This window comes from Sturnus vulgaris, unplaced genomic scaffold, assembly GCF_052056855.1.
Source record: "Sturnus vulgaris isolate bStuVul1 unplaced genomic scaffold, bStuVul1.hap1 Scaffold_84, whole genome shotgun sequence".
In the NCBI taxonomy this organism is placed as follows: Eukaryota; Metazoa; Chordata; class Aves; order Passeriformes; family Sturnidae; genus Sturnus; species Sturnus vulgaris.
This window is the reverse complement of record NW_028276728.1, coordinates 216,409-226,319: the sequence shown is the minus strand read 5'-3', so window position 1 is coordinate 226,319 and position 9,911 is coordinate 216,409. Positions and strand designations below refer to the sequence as shown.

Below are 9,911 nucleotides of genomic sequence, written 5' to 3'. Positions count from 1 at the left end.
TGTGACAGTCCAGAACCTCATGGAACTAAGGCTCTCTTGTGACACAGCAGGCTCCCATGCAACCAATTGTCCATTGTGACAATGCAGATCCCAGGAGACCATGGTGACACTAGGGAAGCTCATGGAACCAAGGGTCCATTGTGACAAAGCAAGGCCTTGTGGAACCAAGGAGAGCATTGTGACGTAATGGAACCTCGTGGAACCAAGGGTCTATTGTTACAATCCAGAACCCAGGACACCATTGTGACAGTCCAGAACCTCATGGGACCAAGATTCCCTTGTTACACAGTGGCACTTGATGGAACCAAGGAGCCAGTGTGACACAGCCAAGCTGCATGAAACCTATGGTCCATAGTGATACTGTGGATCCAGGGAATTGATAAAGCAAGCTCTGTTTATTCTCTGTTACAATGGCTTTTTATACTCTTAGCAAGCAACTCATACAGCTGTCACATTTTGATTGGTGTACACAGATCTCTACATTAATGTTTCTTTTTGCCAGGGTTCTTCCTTGTTCTCATGAGAAACTTCTCTAAAGTTACATAGAGCAGGATGACAAGATTACAGTGTCCTTGTCACATCAGCACACATTGCAACACTTGTGAAATGATGAACAGCCTGTCTTGATCTGATAAACAAGGGGATTGTTCAAACAATGCCTCCAAAGACCCATGGCCCTGATCAGCAAGCCATTCCTCAACAATTCCCCCTTTCTTTTTGTCAAGCAATTCTCATTGAGTAGCTGCTGCTGTAGCATCATTTAACATTCATCACAAGCATTGAATCAAACAAGGCACACAAATAATCACAATCAATACAATTATCCCGATGGTGATCAGGTGCTGTACCAGGCTGGTAAGCCATGGTCCCAAACCCAGGGATTTCAACCATCCTTCCAGGCCTGACCCATCCTGAATTTGAAGCTGTTTAGTAAGCCGCTTAAGCTCTGCTAATTGCTCATGAATTGACTGAGAGTGATCAGTCAGGTTCATGCAGCACATCCCTTCAAATTCATCACAACCATGTCCTTGAGCTAACAGTAAGAAATCAATTGCTGCTCGATTCTGTAGTGTAGCATGTCTAACAGAGTCCACATCTAACAAAAGATCTGACAAGGCTCGTGATGTTGCATTGGTTTGCTTTGCAAGCCAACAGCCTAACCTGCTGAGGGTTGCTAAGGCACCTGAGGAAGCAACTGCGGGTGCTAAAGCTGAAGCTGCTATTATCGCACCAGGAGACCAAAATTTAACATTGTCACTACATTCACTGCTAAATTGGTGAGTCATACGTTTTGCTCTGTGATGTCTGGATACATTTAAAATCATTGATGTATTTGGTGTCAACAATGACAATCTCCCCAGTGTACAAGGTCCACCTCTCAGCCGAGAAGGAATTCCGGACCAAGCTCTATCACCACAAATAAGAAAGTATCCAGGTGGTAATTGAATGGGAGTATTGCTTGACACAGATCGATTGGGAGCTGTATAACCACACCAAAGTGACTCATTGCCATATACCAGTAAGGAAGAATTAACACTAACAGCAGATAAATTACAACCTGGGTCTTTGCATTTGTCCAGTTAAAGTTTACACAGCCATCCGCCTTTACAGACCCTAAAAGCTCCAATTCTTGAGGTTTTGTGGAGGCTGTAGGGAGATGCAGTGCCCATTGATCCCAGCTCTCAAGGGTAGCATTCAAATTAGAAGAATTACATGTTGGAATGCCAGGAGGACAGGGCCATATCTCAGCCGATGCTGTCTGGCCCCAGACTATCGGGCCCCTTCACTGCTGGCCGTGTCCACTTGCTCGGCACCCACAGAGGACCTGTAGGGGTAAGCACACACATAGAACCACGGCCAACATAGCGAACCTCTGCTGGGCCTTTCCACATCCCTGACACAGGGTCCCTGTATAACACAAAAAAGGGTTTTTCCTCTTTACTTTTTGTATCCTCAAGTCCACTATGAACATATGCCACGGGAACATTCTGCTCAGCAAATATACAAAGGTAATTCATCACAAACAATGCTTTGGCTAGTCTTTCTTGCACATCTGTTATGTCTTGAAATTTTCCAAGGTATAACTTTAAAGTCTGATTTGCTCATTCCACAATTGCCTGTCTGGTAGGGGAATGAGTAACCCCAGTGGGATGCTGTGTACCCCAAAGCTGACAAAATTTTCTCAGCCTTTCACTGACATAGGCTGGACCATTTTCCATCATTAATTGTTTAGGAACCCCCATGGCTGCAAAGCAGTAAGTTAAGTGTGGAATCACGTGTAAGGCCCTTTCTCCAGTTTGTGCCGTGGCCCAAATAAAGTGACTATATGTGTCCACTGTAACATGCACATATTTGAGTTGGCCAAATTCCGATACATGTGTAACATCCATTTGCCATACTTCATTCGGGCCTAAGCCTCGAGGATTAACCCCAACACCGAGACCCGGACCATGATGGCTACAGGTAGGGCATGCTCGGACTATTCCTCTGGCCTCCTCCATCGTGATGTTGAAATACTTGTGTAAGCCATGGGCATTTTGATGAAATGTAGCATGAGCTTCACAGGCCTTGGTGAATTCATTAATTGGCTCTGACACAGAGACCAATTGGTCTGCACTCATATTGCCTTCTCCCAAACCTTGGATTCATTTGTGGCTTCTAATATGCAAGAGACCATATGATTTCTTCCTTTGATTGATGCATGCTTGCAGTTGTCTCAACAGCTCAAAAAGCTGAGGGTTCTGTATGTCCTTGATTCTGGCATCTTCAATTCCTGCAGCTATTCCAGCCAGAGAGTCAGTTATAACATTTAACCTGTCTCTTGGCCATTTTTTAAAAGACCAAACAACTGCTCTCAGTTCCAAAGTTTGTAAGGAGTCTTCAGTCCCTGCTTGTAAAATGATATGATGCCATTTAGAGCCATCATGCCATGTGGCAGCAGCACGCCGTGATTTTCTTCCTGCATCAGTAAAAACTGTAACTGCTCCTTGGAGAGGCTGTGCACTATATTTTGGAATCTGTAACCAGTTCTGCTGGCTCATCCACTTAAGCACTGAAACTTTAAGTGAGCTGACATTGATGTCCTGTGCCTCACTCAGGAGACTAGTTTGTAACAGTTGAGAATTCCGCAGGTACCACTCCAGCTCTTCTCTTTTAAGAGGCAAATAGATGGTTCCAGACTCCTTGCCTGACACCTGCACTATTCGAGTTCTTCTTTTACAAATAAGTTCAGCCAAGTCCTCAACTTTTTGCTGGATCGTTTTTCATGGTTGTAAGTGTGGAAATAGCCATTCAAGAACTTTGACCTCCTCTTGCTCCCCCTTTTTCTTTTTGTGCTGCTTAAGTGCACCAAGCAACTGTGATGGCCCAATTAGAATGGTAAGATCAATTGGGAGGTCAGGGTCAAGACGATCGACCACTCGCAGTGCAATTATAGTGCTCAACTGCTTAATCATGTTATTCTGCAAGGGTGAGAGCCTTACTGGAGCAGTGGGATCAGTTCCTTTCAACAGTGGTCGCAAAACTTCCAACAGTTCATTAGTAATCCCAACCACTGGTCGTAGCCACTGTGAGTCTCCCATGAGTTTTTGTCCATCATTTAAATTTTTTACGTCCATTTTGATAGTTAACTTTTGTGGCCTCATTGTGGCATTATCAATTTTCCATCCCAAATATTTCCACGTAGGAAAACGCTGAACTTTTTCTGGGGCAATTGATAAACCTTGTTGCAGCAACTGTTGCGTCAAGAATTTCTCTTGTTGTGGATTCAAGGGTTGTTTCTGAGCCACTGATATGTCATCCATGTAGTGGTAGATCATGGCATCTGGCCATGCAATTCGAATGGGTTGTAATGCACAAGCCACAAACAGCTGACATAGAGTGGGACTGTTCTTCATTCCTTGCAGTAGAACCACCCATTCAAAGCTCTGTGCAGGTGCTTCTCGATTAATGGATGGAACTGTAAAAGCAAAACGCTGTGTGTCCTCTGGATGTAAGCAAATTGTGAAAAAACAGTCTTTGAGATCCACAATCAGTAGATGCCAATGCTCTGGGATCATTGCTGGATTAGGCAGTCCAGGCTGCAAGGCTCCCATGGTCTGCATCTCTGCATTCACTGCTCTTAAGTCATGCAGCAAATGCTATGTCCCAGATTTTTTCTTTATCACAAAAATAGGAGTATTCCATGGGCTTGTGGATAATTTAAAATGTCCTTGATTTAATTGCTCCTGAACTAACATCTGAACCTGTTGTAGACTTTCCTTTTTCATCGGCCACTGGTCGATCCATACCGGCTGATCAGTCAGCCATTTCAGCTGAATCGGGAAAGTCCATCCAATGGCCCCGAGGGAAAAGGTGTCTCTGTTGTTAGGACAAAGCCTAAAGAGGTCAGCACATCTCTTCCAATCAGGGCATTAACCTTTTCTGGCAGTGGCATTATGGTGACATAGGTAGAAACAGTTTTGCCATCTATAGTAACTTGGACTATATCTCGGCTTCGCTGTGCAATAGCAGTTCCACCCACTCCTTCTACTCCTCCCATCATTCTTTGTAGTGGACATTGTGGTGGCCAAATCAATTGGCAAATGATAGGCAAGTCCGAGCTGGGGTCCAAAAGGACAGGAAGACATAGAGTTTGTTGTCCACACTTAATAACTGCATTTACAACAGGACGATTTTCCATTGAAAGTGTCAATAATGCAAGTCCACCTGTAGATCCAAATCCTTTCCCACCTCTTTCTTCCTTATTAGCTGGAGTCATTGCAGCTGTTAACTGCTGCATAGGTATAAGCTGTGCGATCCTGATTCCTTTAGGGATATACATTGGTGGGAAATGTGTTTGAACCATAATGCAGATTTCTCCATTATAATCCACATCAATAAGTCCAGGTAATACAAAAAGTCCCTTCATGCTGCTGGAGGACCGGCCCAATAACAATGCTCCATGGGCTTGGCCTCCAATAATCAATGGTCCTTTTAGTCCAGTGGGACCTTTCTGTGGTCTGTTGTCGATCAGGGTGCCGTCTATTGCGGTTGCCAGGGCCAGTGCGAGGCTCCCTGAGGTGGCGGGTTGGAGCCTGGCTGCTGATTGCACTGGCAGGCGCAAGGTGGCGCTGTTGTCACCTGAGCCGCTGTTGGGGTCTGCGAGCCGCCACTTCTCGCTCTCAGTCCATCGTTTTTTGACTTTCGGCGACAAGCTTCCAAGCTGTGGTTATTCATTTGGCACTGTGGGCACCACACCTTTTGTACTTTGCATTGATGCCGCAGGTGTCCTCTGCATCCACGGCGATGACACTTGTCCTTGGACCGTGGGACTCCTTCCTTTTGAGGTGAGTTCAGGCGAAGAGGAGCGAGGGCTGCTGCGAAAGCTTGTTGCTGTGTCTGCACCAAATCTTTCCCTAATTCCTTCACTGCTTCCACTAACAAGGCTTGATGATCTACGGGCACTCTGCTCATTCTTTCTAACATTTCCTCAACTGAAGCATCAGCCGGCAATGTCACTAGTATGTTCCTTGTAAAAGGGTTAGAATTCTCTAACACACACTGTCTCAGCAATGCCCCTTTCATCCATTCCTGAACATCTGCACTATTTATTGCCCCTGTCTCATTTACGGTTTGTCACAACTGCATCAGCAGTCTCCAATCAATAGCGTAGTATTCTCCAGCAAGTCCTCCCTCACTCGGTGTATATACAACTGGGAAGGCTAAAATATCCTCTCCTATATCTGCTGCAAACTTATAATCCTGATTCTCCATTGCTGTTCTTTGAATTGCTTTCCAATCTACTTGGGGAATTCGAGCTCCTCCCTTTTTCCTTTTCTCAATCCCTTTCTTGTCTTTCTCACTTCTCATGCTAATCAAACAGTCATTACCATCCCCATGATCTCTGGCTGCCTCCTCGTCTATCTCAGCCTCCTCCCCTGGGGACAATGAATCATTATCCTCATCACTATCCATCAGCGGGGCAGAGGGTCGTGCACGATCGGTCTCTGACTCCGGTTGGCGGCTAACTCGCACCGGACCTCCCGTCGGAGGAATAGGCACGGACTGAACTCCTAACTTCAGTCTGCCTGCATCCGACTCTGCAGCAGCTGTTCCTGCATTTAAGTGAGAGGATGCCACTGCAGCAACCTGCTTCTCAGTTAAATGCCTCTGCAAGCACTTTGTTACTGCCCGCCAAGGTTTCATAAGTTTTTTAGCTGGTTTAGAGTCATCTATAACCATATCCCACAATACCTGACCAAATTTATTCCACTCATCTACCACAAACAAATCTCCACTGTCCTTAAAAAATCCTGATGCCTTTTCAAAGGCAATCAGACCTGCCAGTTCTATTTTGAGGTCAATATCCTTTACTCCCCATTTTTCTAAAAAAGCGTATAAATAAATGAAAGGCTACCTCATTATCCATTTCATCCATAGCCGGCAACTGTCCCTTACATGTACAGAAATGTGCAGCCTTTGCAGGTTTAGCCCTTCCTCAGACGGTGAACTCCTCCTGTAAGGCAGTTCAAGCACAGATCAGGATTCTTACACCAGCGTCACCCGATCTTCCTCTCCCCAGTCGCTGCTACCGGTGCTGCTCTGATCTCCCTTCGCTAACCAGAACAAGGAGTGGGGGTCCCTGTTCCGGGCGCCCAACTGCAGGGTGGGGCGAGTGACGGCGAGGGGAGGCATGCAGACAATCAATATGATTGATAAAGCAAGCTCCGTTTATTCTCTGTTACAATGGCTTTTTATTCACTTAGCCAGCAACAAGTACAGCAGTCACATTTTGATTGGTCGCACACACATTTCTGCCTTGCTGCTTCTTCTTGCCAGGGTTCTTTCTTGTTCTCATGAGAAACTTCTCTAAAGTTGCACAGAGCAGGATGACAAGATTACAGTGCCCTTGTCACATCAGCACACATTGCAACACTTGTGAAATGATGAACAGCCTGTCTTATTCTGATCAACAGGGGGATTGTTTGAACAATGCATCCAAAGACCCATGGCCCTGATCAGAAAGCCATTCCTCAACAGTGGCCTCAGCAGATGAGCCTGTGGGCTACGGCCTCCCCCAGCCCCAGCCTGGCCCAAGCTGATTTTCAGGACAGCTCCAGGACGCTGACTCCATCTCCATCTTCTTCTGGTGCTGAGAGATCCTGCCCAGAGCACCTTTCCTCATGGCACTCTTCAGGGTAGATGTTGGTTTCGGAGGGGGACAGCCCCTGCTCAATGCAGGCTTGCCCCTGGTGTGCTTCCTGGTGACTGCTCTTTTCTTCTGGGGACAGCCCCTGCCCAATGCAGGCTTCCCCTCGGGATCCCTCTTGGCAGCTGCTGGTATCGTTGCTGCATGTTACCAGGCCTGAGCTGTCACCTGCTGCCAGCCCCTGCCCGCTGAGGGCCTGCTCTTCCAGCCTGCTGGCCATGGGGCTGGCTGCTTTGGAGCTGGGCTTCACGTTTTCGTGCTCCATGTGCAGTGCAGAACGTCTGGCACACAGAGATCCCGGGAGCTGCTTCCTCCTGAGTGAGTGGCACTCCTGGCACTGGGCAGTGCAGGGCCCTGGGCCCCTTCTATAGCCCTGCAGGTTGGGGCTGTGCCATGTCACCAGGACAACAGAATGTCCCTCATCACCCAGGAACCCGATAGAACACCCCTGTGTCACAAAGGGCCCAGCCCAGCAGCCCTTCAGCAGCCCAAGGCCCTGGAAGTGGCATGGAGCAGCAGCCAGACTGGAGGGCTTCCAGCCCCTTGTTCTGATCCACTGATTGAAATGATCAGAAATGGCTCTGCCTCAGTTAGGGTGCAAATGAGACCATGTGCCAAAGTCAATAGGATGGATTTTACTGAAGAGTAAATGAGAGACAGAAACAATGACAGAGAGAGAAAAACCAAAATGGAATAGAGGTGGGGGGAGAGAAAGAGAGTGACAGAGCCAGATGAAGTAGAAAACCTCAGCATTCTGTGGATCCCAATGGAATTCTGCTCTCTGATGGAGACCATCCCCAGATCCCTTGGAGATGGATCCCAGTGGCATAGTGTGGATGCTCTACATCTCTGTCTTCTTGGTGCTCAGGGTGCCCCACAAACACGGAGTTCTGGGGGTCCATACACTCTTGGGCCAGGGGGGAAGGCCCAGGTTCCTCCCCTGGCAGGGACAAGTCTGACACAGGCTCTGGCAGCAGCCTCTGGCTCTGCTGCATCCCTTTGCATCAGGAGCAGTGCTCTGCTGCAAGGCCTCAGCAGTGAGTCTGGGCAGCGCTTTGGGGCTCTGGGATGGATTCTGGCCCCTCCTCAGGTGTCCCTCACGGCCATGTGCCGTGGATGTGGCCTTCCCGGGCTGGGCATTTTCCAGCGGAGCCAGTTTGTGTGAGGGAGGATGGGTGTTGAGTGCCTGTGAGCAGAGGTTCCCCCACAGCCCCAGAACTCTCGTCCTCCCTGGCTGGCTGTGGGCAGTGTGTGCAAAGGTGGCCTCAGCAGATGAGCCTGTGGGCTACGGCCTCCCCCAGCCCCAGCCTGGCCCAAGCTGATTTTCAGCACAGCTGCTGGCTTTGGCTTTCTTGGGATACATTCTCCTGCCTCAGTGCTGTGTCCTTGTCCCTAGAGCAGAGAGAATTGATCAATGGTGTCACCTTTATGGTACCTCAGGTGCTGTTTGGCAGCTCAAGTCCCAGGCCAAAGCTGCAGTCAGGTGAAGGAGGGGTGGGCTGGGCTGGTCTCAGCCTCTTTATTCAGGAGAGGATTTTTGAGGTCCTTCCCAACCCAGACTATACTTCGACTCTAGAAGATGTGTGGATGTGCATTTTAACTTGATAATAGAAATTATAATTATCATGATTATTTTATTATTTTTTATAATTGTTTCGTCCTCGTTCTCTTTCTTCTTATTCCTCCTTTTCTTCTTCTACTTCTTCTTATTCTTCTTATTCTCTATATTACTCTTCTTACGTCTATGCTTAAAATAATTATTATTTTTACTACTACCACTATTTCTTCATCATAGTATTTCTATAATCCTTCTTCCTATTATTATTAATTTTCTTCTTATTATAACTATTTCTTCTTATGTGCTTCTTCTTGTTCCTCTAGTTGTTCTTCTACTTCTACTTTTTATTTATTCTTATATTGTCGTTTTTATTCTGCCTATCTGCCTTATTGCTGTATATGCCTTCAACTGCCCTGAGCAGTTCCTCTTCATCTTTGCTTTCTTTCCTCTTTCCTGATCCACTTTTCTTGCTCTTGCCCACCCCTGTTCCCTTCTCTACAAACAGCTCATCCCTGTTTGCCCTTTCCTCTCTGGCCCCACTCCCCATTTCAGTTCCTGAGCTGGCACCATGGGAACGTCCCTTGGGGAGCAGGATCATCCTCCAAGTGCTGCAGGAATTGTCTGCAGGGTCCTGCAGTGCCTCGTGCTGTTCCCTTGCCAGAGGCACCACAGGCCAGGGGGGCACATCTGGGCTGCTGTGTCTGGGTGTGGGGCTCCCTGTTGTGGGCAATGAGGAGGGGCTGGAGAGGCTCTGCAGGACTGACAGGATGGGCTTTGGGGCTGTGTGGAGAAGCTGAGGGACCTGGGCTGCTGGACCTGCTGAAGAGGAGGCCCAGGGCTCATCCTGCACCTGCTCCAGGGGTGGTTTCAGGGAATCACAGAATCAGCCAGGCTGGAAAAGACCTTGGAGATCATCAAGTCCAACCTGTGCCCTGACACCTCCTTGTCTCCCTGAGCCTCCTCTTCTCCAGGATAAACATCCCCAGCTCCCCCAGCTGCTCCTCACAGGACTTGTGTTCCAGACCCCTCACCAGCCTTGTTGCCCTTCTCTGGACTCACTCCAGCCTCTCCATGTCCTTCCTAAATTGGGGGCCCAGAACTGGACACAACACTTGAGGTGCTGCCAAACCAGTGCTGAGCACAGGGGAAGAATCACTGCCCTGC

At 47.9% G+C, this 9,911-nt stretch overlaps 1 pseudogene; it reads right to left on the bottom strand.

Annotated features, from left to right (window-relative positions):
- Positions 1-731: 731 nt before the first annotated feature.
- LOC148217401 (uncharacterized) lies at positions 732-6,675 on the bottom strand (annotated as a pseudogene).
- Positions 6,676-9,911: the final 3,236 nt, after the last annotated feature.